The following is a 17,997-nucleotide window of genomic DNA, read 5'->3' as shown; positions in this document are numbered from 1 at the left end:
GATCAAGGTCTATCTTTCTGCCCAAGCCCTGAAAGTCAAGTACAAATGTGTTCCCTGTCTACATCCTTACAAGCTAGTGCAAATTTTACATTGTTTTATTTTTTGTTGTTGTTTTGATTTTTAATTCTAGTCCTTGGACAATACCAGGGAGGTGCAGGTGGGGAGGGTAGAGAGGACCGGTGGGAGCAGTAGTGTCCAGGTGTTGGTGTCAGAACAAGTATTGCCCAGGGCCACTTGTCTATTCTGGTGGGCTGCCCCAGCCTCCTGGGCCCACTGAGGGTAAACCTTGCCTGTGTTAGTCACTGTGTCATCACTGAGACACAGCACCTGACACCCACACTTAGAGGAGGAAGGTTTGTTTTGGCTCAGTGTCAGAAATTTCGGTCCATGGTTGGCCGGCTCCAGTGCAGGAACAGCACAGTGGAAGGACGTGCCATGGAGCCTGGCTGCTCATGCTGTGGTGCCCAGGAAGCCGAGGTGGAACGGGGGAGCTGGGGAAGGGGATCTTCGCTTCCAGGTCATATCTCCAGTGAACTGACTCTTCAGAGCAGGCCCACCTCCTTACAGCACAGTGGAAGGACGTGCCATGGAGCCTGGCTGCTCATGCTGTGGTGGCCAGGAAGCCAAGGTGGAATGGAGGAGCTGGGGAAGGGTCACATCTCTTCTAGGTCACATCTCCAGTGAACCCACCCCTAACAGCACACGCAGCAAACTAATGCGCTGATAACTATATAAATGCACTGGAGTCACCAATCAATCACACGTAGTATATCACTGGGAGCGAGGCACGTTCGTGAGCAAAGACTGTGAATGCATGAAGACTGTGGCTTCGCCTGCTGACCACAGCTGTGCTGGCATGCCGCAGTACAACACAAGGAACAGCGCCAGGCACAGGGGCCAACTCTGGGTCCCCTGGAAGCAGCACACTTAGAAAACAGCTCCAGATTTGCTAGTGAGGGTTCAGCTGGCAGAAGCAGCACTCAGGTCCTTCTCTGGTCAATCACTGAGCTGATGATGGGTACGGGAGTCCATACCCTTGATGGCTGCCCAAGGTACCTCTCAAAATTACTCGTTGAGAATGAAAACTTAGTGCTTCTCTCTGCAGTGGTGACTTTGGTGAGCCAAGACATATTTACTGAATTTAAAGCAAATGAGTAAACAATATCAGGAATCAGAAGCACTGAGCATTGGCTCATTGGGTGCAAAGCCCCAGGTTTGGCATTTTATCCTCAGATCACTTACCCAGTTATCTGTGGATAATGATGTGTAGCTTGACCTTTTATGATTTGTCTGTCTGCTATCCTTGTGACAGCTAAGGAAACAGGGCTGAAAAGACATGCTTAACCTGCCCAAATGCCCCAGGCTATATATTCAAAACAGCAAGTCAGGGTTTTATCCCAGGACTGTTAGATTCCAAAGCCTCTTGGCCATTATGCTGGCCTGCTATGGGCCTAGGGACACAGGGAAGCACAGGCCATATTGCCACCAGCTAACACTGACACTGAAAAAATTAAAAATGGTGGAGTAAAGCCCAACAGCAAAGTGCAGCCTCTCTGGGGCCTGGAATCAACTGCCTGAAGAAGAAAATGAAGTGTATCTCCAGGGATCAGGAAGGAGCTGCAAGGAAAACTTTAAACAGGGAAGATGGAGAAACATTGTATGTTATCAGCTGGTGGATGAGAAGACCCGATGAAGATAGCCCCAGAGATCTCACTGAGCTTAGTCTCTCTCCAAGTGAGCCCCAAGCCTCAGAAGAATCTCACATTTATTGAGGGCTCAAAGCAGGCTAAAGCATGTGCATAACTACTTTGGTGAACACAGACTACTTTCTCTATTGACTTCCACCATTTGCCTAACACTAAGTTTATACAATGCTAGCTGATAACATCCCAAGCGAGGGATCAAAGGACAGGGCGCCAGCAGGAGAAGCTGTGATCTGCAGCCTTGAATCCTGGCTTGCTAGGGTTTACAAGTGAGACCGCAGCTCTTCTTGGGCTCTGTGTACTGCTCTTTTCTCCCTGGGAAAATTAGGCTTTTGTCTCATATCTATAGTTCTATAAGAAACTGAATGCAATGCAGAGAAAGACATAAAGCAGCCTCAAAACCTCACTGGGACTCCTGGGGAGGGGCCCTATCTACTGACCCCAAGTGAGCCCAGAGAGGGTCAGCAGTTCCAGGGAGAAGCAGTGGACAGGGCTGGCCATGCAAGCCCTGGCACTGTGTGAACCAGCAAGGACACAAGGCCAGGAAAGTGGCCCTCAGGGTCCGCCGGTCCCCAGCGCAGGAATCTGCGGAGGGGTCTCTGGGGGTCTACAGAACCCCAGGAACCTCACAATGCATCCTCCACAAGCTGACCTGACGCCCAGCAGAGCCATGCCTCAGCACCATCCCGCCTCTCAGAGGTGCCTAGCCACACCCAAACCCCTGCTCTCAGCTATTAGGCCCAGTCACCACAGGTAACGATGTGCAACTTCAGGGGCAGTCCCAGGCACCCCAAAGGCCACAAACAGAGAACGCTGCGCGAGAGCCAGCTGCCGACCTAGGCAGGGAGCAGTAGGCGCTGTCCCTTCCGGTAGCTCCAGGCGTCCCTGCCCCACCCAAGCCTGAGCAGAGTCCAGTGCGGGGACTCTGTGGTGGTCCCCTTGTGGCCCCGCAGTCAGCATCTGGAGGGGAGTTCCTAGGCGGTGGGTGGGGTCCTCTCCTGGGCAGGGAGGGTTGGGGATGCTTTCTTTTTAATATTGAGGGGCGCCCTTGTGGCAAAGCCTAGCAGTGGTGTTAACCTTTGGCAGAATCAGAACTCCCAGAGCCCCGGTACAGCGCCGTCCCCGCTCTACTTGGCTCTGCGACCTGGTGGGACCCCTGCCAGTCAGGGTGCGGGTACTGGCAAGCATTGTCCATGGGGCGATCCACGCCAGGGATCGGAAATCCACCTGCAGTATACCTGTGAGGCCCGCATCCCCAGGCTCTCCTGGGATCACAACCCAGCTCGAGTTCCCCCTACTGATTTCGGTGAGCCATGGCGTCTCCAGGGCCCAGGTCCGGGCTCGCCCCGCAAACTAGGGGGACGTAACGACAGTGAGCCGGGTCTGCTTGCATAGCTGTGCGGGTGAAACGATCCACACCCTGTCCGGTGCTGTCCACCAAGCCTCTAGCGACGCTCTTGGCTGCAGCTACGCTCCTATTCACTCGATAGAAACAGAGTGGAGAAGACGGAGAGATCTCGGCCCCAGGACGTCCGATTTCGCGGACCCCAGCTGGGTCAGTTTAGCGGGCCCCTCCCTCAATCACCCCTCAATCAGGGAACAGGTGCCCTGTCTTGCGGGAGCGGGATGGGTGCTCCATCTTGTGAGTCGGAGACCCGGCCAGGACTCCCTAGGGAAGAGGTGCGCCTTCCCTGAGGGCAGGGAGGGTTACTGGAGCCCTGGGGGGTGTGGGGGCCCCATCTGGGGGCTTGTGGTTGTGCCCTGCCTCCCAAGGGTGGGTGCAGGGTTGTCAGAGCACGGTGTCCCCTCAGTAGCCCCAGCTCCATCCTCGCCAGCATCCAGACTCGGGTAGCCGTGCATCTGTGCCAGGCTCGGGGTAGGCGGGACATGGCCTTACAGAGGACCCTTCATCACTCCAGCAGGAATAGCTGGAAGCCGAAGGTGGGCAGAGGGGTAGCGACAGAATTAGGGGCTCCCAGAGCTAGCGTCTAGCCGAGTTATAAGGCTTTGCTTTCCTGCGGGCAGAGACCCTGTGCTGCTCAGGGTCCTGGCCACCCTGGGGCATGGCCAGGCGGGCATGGAGTCTACCTGCCGATCCCAGGTCTCGGGTGGGCTCAGGCGCACCTAGTGGCAGGACGTCCGGTGCGCAGAGGCCCAGGCAATGTGTCCTCCCTACATGCCGCCTTGAAGAAGAGGACAGCAGCTATACCACCATGCACAGATCTCTTGTGGAAGCCAGGAGGACGGCTCAGCAGGCAACCAAGTGGAGAGTAAATGAGGTCCTGCATGGCTTGGCACCTGTGACTGCAGCCGGAATCCCACCTGAGGCCTTCAGGATGAGGAAGGAAGCCCAGCTGCAGAACATGGCAGGCAGAGAAAACAGCATCCCAGGGCAGGGAAGAGAGACCTGTCTATGCGACATGTGAACAAGGATAAATGTGAGGTGTCAAGATGGCCGGGGAAATAAATAAGTAACCGAGTGAGGGCACAAACCTCACATGCAAAAGAATTCTGAATGGTTGATGAGGATCCTCTGTCCCTCGGCGTGGGCTGTAGCAGACCATTTTCTGTTTTCCTGTGAAGCTAGAGCTCTGAAGCTGAGGCCAGCACCACACTTCTTTGTGCACAGAACTCTGCTTTTTTTTTTGTGGAACCAGGGATTGAACTCAGGCCCCTGCGCTTGCCAGGGAAGCACCCATTCCACTGAGCCATCTCCCCGGCCCCTAGGACTCTGCTTATTTATCAGAGTTATGTCTTTGGCAGAGATGTCCAGGATCCTTGGCTCCTGCCTGCTCCTCTCTGTATGCCAGATCAGTAAGATGGACTTGAAAACTCAAGACTGTCATGAATATATTTTCTGCAACTTATGATTTTAAGATTATTCTTTTTCCAAAATTTTATAAACTTCTGTGAGACTTCTGTGTATAATTTAGGGTAGAGTATCACACGAAATTCTTGTTTAACTGAAATTTATTTTTATGAACACATGCTAACCATTACATTTTTATTTTCATCTTTGTTCAAATTATTAACTGCTTTGAAGGCAAACTACTAGAAATGAAATATGCTTCATAAAGTATATAAAATTGTATTAAAATATTAAATTTGTGTGTGTGTGTGTGTATGTGTGTGTGTGTGTTACTGTGGATTTAACTGAATCATATCTCCATCTTATCCTCTCCCTCCTTTTTCTGAGACAAGGCATCTGTAAATTGCCAGTTTGCCCTTGAATTAGTGACCTTCCTGCCTCAGCTTCCTGCGTATCCTGGCAGCACCACACGCAGTAATAGTAGATTACTAACAGATGTAGAATATAAACATTGAAACATCTTTGGTGGTGGTGGCAGTGGTGGCTCCTCCTCCTCCTCCTCCTCCTCCTCCTCCTTTTGTATTTTAGGGAATGGTGTATAGGATGTTTAGGGTCTCACTACTCTATCAGACTCATAGTGATCCACCTGTTTACAGCTTCCCAGGAGCTGGGATTACAGGCATGCACCACCATGCCCAGTCTCTCTGGCTTCTAATCACATTGAAATAAAATTTCAGAGTCTATTCTATAGTTAATATCTAAAAGAAAAAAACTCTTCAATAAGTGAAATATGTAAGAGTTTGAGCAAATAAAGAATCCCCCTACCTGCAGCCCTCAGAAGCACAGGGGCTCAAAGGGCCAGAGTATAAGGTAGGAAGGGCAGTACCTGTGAGCACAGACACTGCTCCATTGGTTATGAGGTCAGCTTAATTCATGACTCTGCATGTGACAAGCCCAGTTCCTATAACTAGCTGAGCCTTGGCTATTTGTTAAAAGACTATAGTCACTGGGGAAATAGCTCAAGGGCATAAGCGCCTGCCTGGGCAAGCCTAACATCCTGAGTTCAATCCCCAGTTACCCCCCCCCCAAAAAAAAAAGACTATAGTCATGGTTTGGGTTGTGGAGCAAGCTTCCCTGTCTCTTGGCTGGACCAGGAGTATAGTTCAATGTCATAGCACCTACCCCAAAACGAAGTGACTGGATCAGTCCTCAAAACCACATAAGGGGGCCGGGGAGATGGATCAATGGAATAAGCGCTTCCCTGGCAAGAGCAAGAGCCTGAGTTCGATCCCCGGTTCCGCAAAAACAAACAAACAAACAAACAAAAACAAAAAAACACATAAGAATGGGGAAATGAGCAACCATAATTGTAGCAAAATAGCATGGAGCCAGAAACAGTACTAAAGTAAAAACCAAATATAATTGCAACATCTACAACGTTAACAACAAGATTGGCAGACACATGAATAACCCAAAGTAAACTGCTTTAAAAGTGGATAAAACCCAATTAAGAGAGAGAAAAACAAGGAGAAAGTAAAAGAATATATTAAAAGTGAAAAGGGATAAAGAAAAAAAAGTGAAGACCCCAACAAAGAAAGTGAGCAAGAGAGAAAAAGAATGTAAACATTAGAAGGGGGAAGACCAAAATAGCAAGAAAAAAAAATTTAAAAGTAACAACAACAAAAAAATAGTGAGGTATAGTGGCACACATCTGTAATCCCAGCTGAGGGACAGGGGTGGGGGCTGGGGCACTGCTATGGTTTATGTCTAGTTGTCCCCCCAAAGCCTCATGCAGTCATGGGTAGACTTCTAGACTTTATGATTAATTCATGATCCAGAGCTCGGATTATGAGTGTAAATGAATCTGGGATTATGGGTGTGAGTGTTACACCTGGCCTCAAGAAGATAGACTGAATGCAACATAAGGGAGGCATATTTGCTTTCTGTAGCCATTGTTGCCATTACTCCTCCAATTTTTTCTGGATCTTTGCTGCCACCATGAACAGCTGCTCTGTGCCACCACATGCTACTCTGCTTTGGAGCCAGCTGAGTAGAGACTGAAACCTCCACTGACTAAGATCTAAATAAATCTTTCCTTCCTTAATTTAGGATGTTGGGTATCTGTGTGAATAAGAGAAGAGTAAGAAGAGTAACTGAGACAGGCAGGAACATTGCCATGTGTTCAAGGCCAAACTGAACTACAGAGTGAGACCCTGTCTCAAAAAATAAAAGAAACACAGAGAGAGAGAGAGAGAGAGAGAGAGAGAGAGAGAGAGAGAGAGAGAGAGACAGAGACAGAGAGACAGAGAGAGATAAACATATAGATATATCAACCAATCAAAAATTGTATGAAGTCCTACAAAGAAACAAAAGGACCATGTTTCTGTGCTGAGGAGGTCAAACATGTAGACCATAGTGAGTTATGTATGTTAATCAATAAGAACATGTGGTGACCCCAAAACTGATCTCTGCCCTTATTTGGTATTAGACACACTCATTAGTGAGGTTTTCCACCTGGGTATTTGCAGGACCATTAGTACAAAACCTGGGCCTACCAGGTTTTCATGTTTGCTAGTTGTTGCCATAAAATTCTGACCTCCTAAAAGGTACCTCTCACAGTTCTTAAAACCCAATTATTTCTTACAGCTTTCCAATTCATAGAGTTCTGGGCAGACTTTTTCATCTGGCGGCTCAATCAAATACCTCTTCATCATCTTTCTCTTTTATTGTTTTTTTTGAATTGTGATTTATTCATTCATCCTGGGTATCCTCTGCTTGGGAATAGCACCAGCAGCTTCAAAGCCTGATGGTTTTGATGTACAATGGCCTCACTGGAAGACAACATACATGCAGCTCTAAGCATGGCTGGTGGTATTTGAAATGATCATAGAGACATCAGAGAGAATAGTTGTTGTTGTGAAGTGTCTATAATCAAAGAGTAGTTTCAAGAAGCCAGATCTGACCAGGCAGTAAACTTTAAAAATATTTATTTAATTTACTTATGTGGTACAGGGTCTTGCTATGCAGTCTGCACTTGTAGCAATCTTCCTGTCTTAGCCTCCCCAGTACTAGGATTGCAGGTGTGTGCAACAATGCCTGGTTTTGGTGGTTGGCACAGCATGCCTGGGGTTTCTGGCCAGCATGGCATGCAGTACTAGGGATGGACCCCATGTTCTTGCACTTGCCAGGCAGGCAATTAGACCATTGAGCTATCTCCCCAGCCCTAGGCAGCAAATTTAATGGCGTGCATTAGAATTTCAATGTAGACAAATTCCCTGTCATGTCTTGGCATGGAGAACAGCTCTCACAAGAAAAAAACACCAGCCCTATCTTCACCTTGGCCATAGCTCCTCTTTCACTAGCATCTGCAAACCTACCAAGTAATATGGATTGGGGTTTAAGTAGGAACAAGACCATAAGATATATATGCCTTTACAGACAGGGAAGCTGGGTTGAGCAATATGGGGGAAGAATATGAAACTGACTGAACTGCACAATAGGGAATATAGTCAGTGCAAACTATGACCATGAATGCCTTTGGGGACAAGGGGAGTGTGGTGTGTTGACTTGTGTCCTTCCTCTCCTCATGTCTTCAGTATTACACTCACCTTTCCTTGAAGACTAGTGAAGAATTCAGGATGATGAAAAATGGCTTCCAAAGCAATAAGCAGAAAAGGAAAATTGTGTTCCAGTAACAGCTTCTTGCTAAGTCCCTACACTGTGGACTGGAGAAAGCACTTGTGGCTCCCAGGGAGAGTCAGGTATGCTGGAGTCAGATTTAGACTTCTAGTCTCCCACTAGAAAGTCAAGAATTGGTGTCGCTGCTGTGGTAAACTGTGGTGCCACATGCAGTTTTCTGATCTTTAAAAATATTCATATATATATATATATATGAGCTGTTATACAAAATGTCTTGATATTCATTTTGTGGCTGAAAGATTTTTGTTACAATTTCCAGATTTACATGGTGCTTTGTGGACTTTTAGTGTAAGTGACACCCTCAAAGAACATGTGCTCTGGAAAACTGGTCTCCCTGAACAAATAGGAATTTGTGAACTGCTCTCAGCGATCAGGGATGCAAGGATGGCCTGATGGATTATGCCTTCTACTATGCTGAGTACAGAGGAGGCCTGGACCCAGAAGAGTTCATCAGCGTGGAGAAGGGACAACCAGAGCTCCTTGTGTTCCTGTCATTCAAGGTCTGATTTTTAAATACAAAATAGTAAAACAACAACAACAAAAAAGCATTAGAAATGACACAAAATTTCATTGAACAAAGTAATAGGAATTCAACAACTGTTGCTGCATTGTGTGATGTTATCTTCAAATTAGTTGTTTAGGTTACCAGATATAAACCTGCAAAATTGGTTAAAAAACCAAAGCAATGGGCTGGAGACACACCTCCGTGATCTAAAGTGTCTGCATGGGCAAGCACACAGGGACCGAGGTTCAGTCCTTGGCACCACATGCCACGCCAGCCCTATCCCTAGGGTGGGCTGAGCCAGCCTCAAACAAAAAAACAACAACAAAAAAACCCAGCAAAACAACCACAAAAAGTTATAAGAAATTAAGAAGGAAAAATAAGAAAAATGAAAATAAAAAAAAATTTGAAGCATTAAACTACTTTCAAAAGACCAGTAGAAATCAAAAGTACAATTATTCAAATGTACTACATATATACATAAACATATCTTCTTCCCTTCTTTCTTTTGTCCTTTTCTTCATCCCAGTCCTTCCTCCTCACTGAATAAATTCTTTCCCTTTCACAGTGTCTGTTATACCTTTCAGATTGTATTTACTCTGCCATGTTCTCACACTAGCAAGACAGTACGATGTTTGCACATGCAGATCTGATTTATTTCACTTACCAATACAGTCTATAGTTGTATCCATTTATCTATAAAAGCCTCGAATTTATCTTTTTTATAGCTGAGTAAGATGGTATCTCAGTGTTGTTTTAATTTGCATCTCTTGAATGACCAATGCTGTTGAACATTTTTTCATATATTTATTTGCCATTTGTATTTCTTCATTTGTCAAGTGTATTTTCATCTCAGATGCTCATTTTTGTATTGGGTCTTTGAATCTTGGAGGCAAGATCTGATTTTAAAAATTGGAGAAATTCCATCGATTACAGGCACATGTCCCATTTTAGGGGACTTATATACGCAAATTGCCAAAATTTTCCTTAGAAATTATCAGCCTTTTTTAATCTGAGGTTTAAAATAAAGCTATTCCATGATACATGGAGGATATACATAAAATTCTCCATATTATGTACATTTCTTTATAATAAAAAACTCTGTGAAGAAATGGGCTAATTGTAATATTTCAAACCTAATCAAGAGCAAACAGAATCTTAGATTAACAATTACTATAACATTGTTTTCTTAGAACCATTGGTTATTTTTATTTTAAACAATACATTCAAGTTCCCTGGCGTGATTCCGTCCTGTGTGTCTGTTCTGTGGAGCCGTATTCATTCACTTCCGTCCGCGTTCTCTCCCACCTAGGTGTGCGCCACCACTCCATGGAAGATTCGATGGATATGGACATGAGCGCCTGAGGCCCCAGAACTGTCTCTTCAGTTGTGAACTAAAGGCCGACAGAGATTACCACTTTAAGGTGGATAACGATGAGAATGAGCACCAGTTGTCATTAAGAACGGTCAGTTTAGGGACTGGTGCAAAGATGAGCTGCACATTGTTGAGGCAGAGGCTATGAATTATGAAGGCAGTCCAGTTAAAGTCACACTGGCAGGTTTGAAAATGTTTGTATAGCTAATGGTTTCCCTTGGGGGCTTTGAAATTATGCCATCTGTTGTGTTAAGGTTGAAGTGTGGGTCAGGGCCTGTGGTATTAGTTTAGTGCACAGCATTTAGTAGCTGTGGAAGAAGAGGCAGAGTCAGAAGAGGAAGAAGATGTAAAACTCTTAAGTATATCTGGAAAGCGATCTGTCCCTGGAGGTGGCAGCAAGGTTCCACAAAAAAAAGTAAAACTCGCTGCTGATGGAGACAACAAGGACGAGGATGAAGACAATGAGGATGATGATGATGATTTTGATGATGAAGAAACTGAAGAGAAAGCTCCAGTGAAGAAATTAATATGAGATACTCCTGCCAAAAATGCACAAAAATCAAACCAGAATCAAAAAGACTCAAAACCATCAGCACCAAGATCAAAAGGGCAGGAATCCTTCAAGAAACAGGAAGACTCCTAAAGCACCCAAAGGACCTAGTTCTGTAGAAGACATTAAAGCAAAAATGCAAGCAAGTATAGAAAATGTTGGTTCTCTTCCCAAAGTGGAAGCCAAATTCACTAATTATGTGAAGAATTGCTTCTGGATGACTGACCAGGAGGCTGTTCAAGATCCCTGGCAGTGGAGGAAGTCTTTTAACAAAATAGTTCAAGTAGTCTGTTAAAGTTTTCTGTCTTCTTTCATATCTGTAACACTTGCTATCTGGCTATCCTTTTTATAATGCAAAGTAAGAACTTGCCCTACCGTGTTTGATAAATGTTGTCCAGGTCCCATTGCCAAGAATGTGTTGTCTGAAATGCCTGTTTAGTTTTTAAAGATGCTTTACTTGGTTTTAAGTATGTATGGAATGTTATAAGACATAGTAGTAATGGTGGTCAGACATGGAGATGGTAGGGAGACAAATATATATATGAAATACGCTCAGTATTTTAATAAAGCAAAAAAAATACATTCAAAGGCTGGCAAGATAGCTCAGCAAACTAAGTGCCTACTTAGGCAAACACAGGGGCTAGGGTTTGATCCCTGGCACCACATGCTGCACCGGCCCCATCCTGGGACATGCTGACCCAGTGACCAAGTCCAAGCATGGTGGTGTATGCCTGTAATCCCAGCACTGGGGAGGCTAAAAACAGGAGGATCCCTATGAGCTCAAGCTGCATAATGAGACTCTGCACACACACAAAAAAAAATTCAAATATTTGTTTTAGTATAAAAACATTTTAGGGCCGGGGAGATAGCTCAGTAGAAGAAGTTCTTGCCTGGCAAGCACAGGGTCCTGAGTTCAATCCCCGGTACCACAAAAAAAAAATTAATCAGTCATCTTTATCTAATTATGAAATATTAAATTACATAAAAACATTTAATGTAGCCATTATATATTTAACAAAATATCTTTTTAAGTATTTCAATGTTAACTATTGTCTAGTTTTTAGAGTGACACGAGGCTGTATATCATTTAGACACATTCAGCCACAAGAGCAGTTATATTCAAATCACATGACTGTCAATCTGAAAAGGTCCATTAGTGTATGTGAACAACTTTACTTTGGAGGTCATCAGTATCAAGTCATCTTAAAGTTTTGTATCTGCCAAGGTCAGTCAAATCCCCTCAGGACTTACTCTGAAATTCTGTAACACAGTTTGTAGATCTTTTGTCAGTGTCAGCCATGTGGATGAGTCACGACCATTGCTTGGCCTGTTTGCCCTCTGTGAAAGCCTGAGAGAATGTTTTCTCTCCATGTGACTTTCCTTAGGCACACTCTACAGCATTGATTACATTCCTCTGGGACCCCATAATCTCCTTGATCAGAAAACTTTGGGCACAACTGAGTTACATGATGTTACAGTACAGGTTCTCCTATGTCCTGAGTCCTTACTGACCTTGAAAGGCTAGGGCCAAAATGTTGGCTGTCCTTGCAGTCCTTCTTTTTCTCTAATTTTTGGTTTGCAAACTTAAGCTGTTAACCCTCCAGAAGAGAAGCTTAATGATATTATTACCCTATAATACCAGCAGTTGAGCTTAACCTCACTATCTGTCTGAATATTAAACATCTAATACATAACATAGAACAGGTATTTTCCATCAAGTACTGATATGTTAAACTTTAAATCCCTAGAGAATGTGAAGAAAAAATTAAAAATTAAAAAATATTTTAAAATAGGCATAAACAATTATATATTTTTACACAGAAATTTAGAAATCTAACCATATACAGCATTGTAGCAGGACAGTCCTATGATTTTTTTTATCTTTTGTTTTCATTTATTACCCTTTAATTTTTTTTTAATTTTATTGAGAAAAAAATAGTAATGAGACAGTTTCAAAACAGGATAGTAGGACAGTTATAATAATTAATAGATTGCATATTATTGTCTTTGTAGTAGTTATTCATAGTACAAGATGCAGACATGACATCCTGTCCAAACACTATTAGTACAAATCTTCTCATTGAATTAAGAGAAAGTAGCTGTATATCTATCCTAACTATTTTGTATATACAGATACAAAATGGCCCTTCATTTATATCCCCACTTTTCACTTAGTTTTGTCAGAGATGTATTACCTTTTTTAAAAAAGAAACATTTTACTTGAGAGACAGTATGGCAGTAATTGGTATGACATGACAAGCAATACATATTTAGAAGACCAGAATGACAGATTTGACTGACCTTGGCAGATACAAAAGCTACATTTCTTGTTATATAGGCCTTACTTTAACTTGGTCTTAACCATCCAGCAGAAAAGTATAAAAATGAGGTATAAAAAGTAAAGCCATATTAATATGCTGAGCTGTAAAAGGCTCAAGTCAATAACTTCTGACATTGCCAGTCCTACGGATAACCCACTACTATTAAGGACTACTGGACTATATTGGATTATTTTGCTGAATTCACTCACCTACAATATTTAAATGGCAATGGAATACCTGTCTCTGACAAAACTAAACAATAAAAGGGGACACAAATGAAGGATCATTTTGTATCTGTATATACAAAGTCGGATAGATACGCAGGTACTTTCTCTTAATTCAATGAGAAGAAAGATTTGTACTAATAGTGTTTGGACAGGATATCATGTCTGAATCTTGCACTATGAATAACCACTATGAAGACAACAATATGCAATGTATTAATTTTTGAAACTGTCTTATTGCTATTTATTTCTCAATAAAATTAATAAAAAATAGGTTTGCTTCCTCAAATGCCTGTAGACTTAGGAAACACAAATGAATTTAATATATGATGTTAGCAATAATTACAATATATTTAGACCATTTACAAGTTCTTGAACATCAATACATGTATTACTTATTTAACTTAACCATTTAGGTTAAGGTTAGACCTATTTAGGGTTAGAGTTATATATACTTGTTCATCTTAACCATTATTTTAGATGACTGAAAACCAAAGTATAGCATAGTTAACATTCCTGAATTATACACTTTTATTTAACCAAAGAAGGGCTGTCTACTGTTAAATGTACACACACAACAGTAGATATTGTCTTAAAACAACCAAAAACTGACACATAGAAATATATATACCAACCCAAAGCTATCAAACCTCAAAGTCTTTCTTTGTAAGTCCTATGTAAACTTGAAGGTTATCGTTTAACATTTGAAAACCAATATAACTGAGTTTGAAAACAAATACAACTTCTTTTCCCTGGAAATAAAATAACGTTGTAAGTGCAAAAATTAGAAATAAAAAGAAATTCTGAGCTCAAAAAGTTTTAAATGAAGAATCTATAGGTTATTTTAACCAACTGTTAAAATAGATGAACAGGCCGATTAACAGGCCAAAATACATAAAACAACTATATTAAATGTAATGTTACTTTTATATGTATCTGCCATTATTAATTAAAATAATCTTTTTTATAGTTACAGGTATATAGTTATAAATGGACAAATTAGAATCCAACCCCGAAGGGGTTATCAATTCGCTCTTCTGTTTCTTTTTTTTTTTTGGAACCAGGGATTGAACTCAGGCCCTTGCGCTTGCCAGGTAAGCACTTATTCCACTGAGCCATGTCCCCAGCCCCAAATAGAAAGAGTCGGGATGGGGGTGCGAACCGACGACCTCGCGCTCCAGAGGCCGGTGCAGAGACCGCCGCGCTAGGTCGCCGCCCTGCTCTTCTGTTTCTTAAGTAAGCCACAACAGTATTTCTCTTAATGATTTACTCTAAGTGACTTTTCTGTTAATACTAGGCTTGTAACTGGAAGAGCCATTAAGGAAAAGAACATCTGTAAATTTTTAGATAAAGTTTTTGTTTCCCTTTTATTTCTGAAGTTATTACAAAACCAAGTTTGAGCATTTGTCTTATTTTCTACTTTACATCTAGAGAACAATCAACCTTTTGAAGTCTTTTGTCTTAAATTAGACCCCCAAGTTTATAAAATATAATGTAAAGTGATGTTTGGAGGGACAGTCACTGAATTGCTCATAATTATATAAGGTTTACTGTATGCCTTTAAAATCGCTTTTTAAAAAAAATCGCTCTTGTGTACATTTAAAAAAGAAAGGAAATACAGAGTCCTGTCTTTAGGGTTCTCTACAAACTCCTCTTGTTTTATTACTGATGTTTTTAGTTTTTGGTTTATAACAAGCCTGCCTGAGATGGGTGAAGAATAGCTGTACACTAGAAGTGTGTGTCATGTGAGCACTACTAGCTCTCTTGTATTTGGTTACTGGTTAGTATTCAGAAGAGTGTAAGCCATGATTTATTCTCTATTGTATAAGTAGGTACTTATTTATAAATCCACTTACATGTTTAACAATCCTTTAAAAATCTTATTTTGGGGTTTGACATAGAATGGACAGAAAGTATGTGCTGCTCTTTGCCCTCTTCTGAGACTCACTCTTTCACTTAAAAAGAATAATTTCTTCAGGCAAAACTACATCTTAAAAATCCAGAAGGAAGGGGGCCTGCCCCTTAGCTCAGTTCTTTAAGTGGCTGCTTCAACAAATCAGGCAGGCTCAGGTTGCTGTGGTTTGATCCCCACAACTTAAGCCAGCCAAACATGCCCTGAAGGCATTCGGAGAAAAAAAAAAAAATCCAGAAGGACAGACTAGCAACTCTGCAGAAGACAGAAAGGTGTCTAGTCTCTGCGGAGCACTGGGCTCCACCCCCAGGACCACAGGAAACAACAGTCCTGAGAAACACAGGAAATATAGCCAGTTTTTAGAGAAAGTCATTTAGGGAGATGTGTTTGCCTACTGATTTTCTTTTTTTTTAATTTTTAATTTTTATTTATTTTTACATTGTGTGTGTGTGTGTGTGGCCAGCTCAGCCAACCAGGGGGCGGGCTGGCTGGCATGTGGTGCTGGGGGATCGAACCGCGGTCCCGGAGCTTTGCCAAGCTTGTTCCAAGTAGGTGCTTTAGACCACTGAGCCATCTCTCCAGCCCCTGCCTACTGATTTTCTAAGTCAGCCACTATTTTTATTTCTTTTTCTTAGACAGGACAGTCTTCTTTTAGTGCCCTGATTTTACCACTCCTAGTAACTCCTACCTGAACTTATTCTGAGATAAGAAGGACTTGGAACTGGTTCGTTCTCTCTCTGTCTCTCTGTCTCTGTCTCTGTCTCTGTCTCTCTCTCTCTCTCTCTCTCTCTCTCTCTCTCTCTCTCTCCAGATGTTCAGAGTGTACATCTACATCAATAAAGAGTGATTTTGTTCTCATACACTTCTACAGACAATAAATTGGGCCAGGGCACAGTAGGAATAATGGAGTTAGGTGCTCCTGATATTAACAGCTTCCTCATTCTCATGTGCAATGATATAAAAAGCTAGAATCACAGTAATAGTTTTGGCAAAGACAGTAGACATAGCCACAGTAAACACAACTCTAAATGTAGATTATCTGAGAATGCAGGTGGCCAATAGAGAGTAAGGATTAGAGAAAACACAAGATGAGGAAGATTAGCAAGATGTAACTGGGTGCTGGATTAATGTCCTTGATAATAGGAGTTTGTTGGTGCTTCATGAGGAGAACAAGAAAAATAACTATGAAAAAAGTGAGACTCAGGACTATGCCAGGTAATGTCATCCCCAAGGTGTCTTATACAATAAAACAAAACATTAACCGTGGTTTTTCAGGAGATTACTGAAAAAAAAAAAGCCAGAAAAGTCAGAGTTTTAGAGGCAGTGTTTTGTTGTATGCTGACATATTAATGAGCAGTACATTACACATTCTCCCATATTTAGTAAAATTTAAATTTCTATTAGTACAAGTTTATTATTTCCCTCACACTCAGATTCACACCTCCCAGAAGATCAATGGATTTGTTAGTTTTATTTTCTGTTTTTTTTTCAGTACTGAGGTTATTTTTTAATTAATTAATTATTCTGTATTTAGGGAAGGGTCTACAGGTTGTTCAGGGTCTCACTACGGAGATTGGACTCAGTGATTCTCCTGTTTACAGCCTCCCAAGTGCTGGGATTACAGGTGTGCACCACCATGCCTTCTCAGCATGCCCCTGGGGTGGGGCGAGCACAGCAGGCCCAGGCATCGAACACCCAGCCCCTGCATCTGCCTAAGCAGGTGCTTTAATCTGCTGAGCTATTTGGCTGGCCCAGTACTGAGGTTTAAATTCAGGGCATTTTTACTTAGTTATACTTTCAAACTTAAAGAGGCTAACACTGGATTCCACAAACATATCCCTTACTTTTCTTTTTTTAAATTTATTTGTATGTGTGTGTGTGTGTGTGTGTGTGTGTGTGTGTATGTGTGTGTGACCAGCTCAGTCCACCAGGGGGCGGGGCTGGCTGGCATGTGGTGCTGGGGGATTGAACCGCGGTCCCTGTGCTTTGCTAAGCTTGTTCTAAGTAGGTGCTTTAGACCACTGAGCCATCTCACCAGCCTCCTTACTTTTCTATAATAAATTTTTACGTTAGCAAAATAGTAGCTGGCTGTGTGTCAGTACCTTTGATATAGGAAGCAATCCCTGTGTTTGCTTACTTGGTATGACAAAAGTGTCAAACCAGAATTTTCGCCAACATAATGCTTCAGTTAACAGGTTTGGCATATATTTACCTGAACATCACAGAGGGATGTAATACACCCATGCCACTCTAGAATTTGTTTTTAAAGAGTTTTCTTTTGATCTTTTTCTTTGTAGAAGTAGCCCAACTCAGTACAACGACACATGAAAAACCAGATTTACAAGTTTTGGAAGAGGTCAAAAGTGAATCATCAGATTACTCATGCATGTATGATGATGATCCATTACAGTAAAACATATGGTTTCATAACAGGAGAATGAGGTTGGGTGGATGATGGTAGTGATGACATTGGCTGTGGGAGCCAAAGTTCCTGTAACAATCAAATTGAGCAAAAATTGGTTGATACAGACACAGGAAATGCAGACCTCATTGATTCAGATGAAGAAAACAGCCAAATGAGTACATGTTGGACTAGTCAAAATATTGTGAAATAATCATGCAACCACAAGGAATGATCCAGTGTTAGCATTAGGTCCAAAAATGTAACGAGGGTCTTGGCAGGGGTGAGACACATCGGACAGAATGCCAGCAGCACTGCCATTCAGTTTAGAAGCTCTAACAGATAAAATGCTACAAGATTCTGTGAAATACGCAAAGACTGAAATGTGGTAATTTGTTGGTCTCTTGGTGCACCCCATGGAGAAATGTCAGCAGGAATGAGGAAAAGACAGATAAGACAAGAGCTGGGTCAGGGGGTTGCTCATTTCCCTGATTGGCAAAG

General features: G+C 42.6%; 1 pseudogene; it reads left to right on the top strand.

The window, feature by feature from the left end:
* Positions 1 to 10,042: 10,042 nt before the first annotated feature.
* On the top strand, positions 10,043 to 10,933 carry LOC111817235 (annotated as a pseudogene).
* The last annotated feature ends 7,064 nt before the right edge of the window (positions 10,934 to 17,997 follow it).

The sequence above is a fragment of the Octodon degus genome, unplaced genomic scaffold (genome assembly GCF_000260255.1).
Source record: "Octodon degus isolate 3935 unplaced genomic scaffold, OctDeg1.0 scaffold00052, whole genome shotgun sequence".
Lineage (NCBI taxonomy): Eukaryota > Metazoa > Chordata > Mammalia > Rodentia > Octodontidae > Octodon > Octodon degus.
Note: the sequence above shows the minus strand (reverse complement) of the source record. Positions and strands in the feature narration are given on the sequence as shown.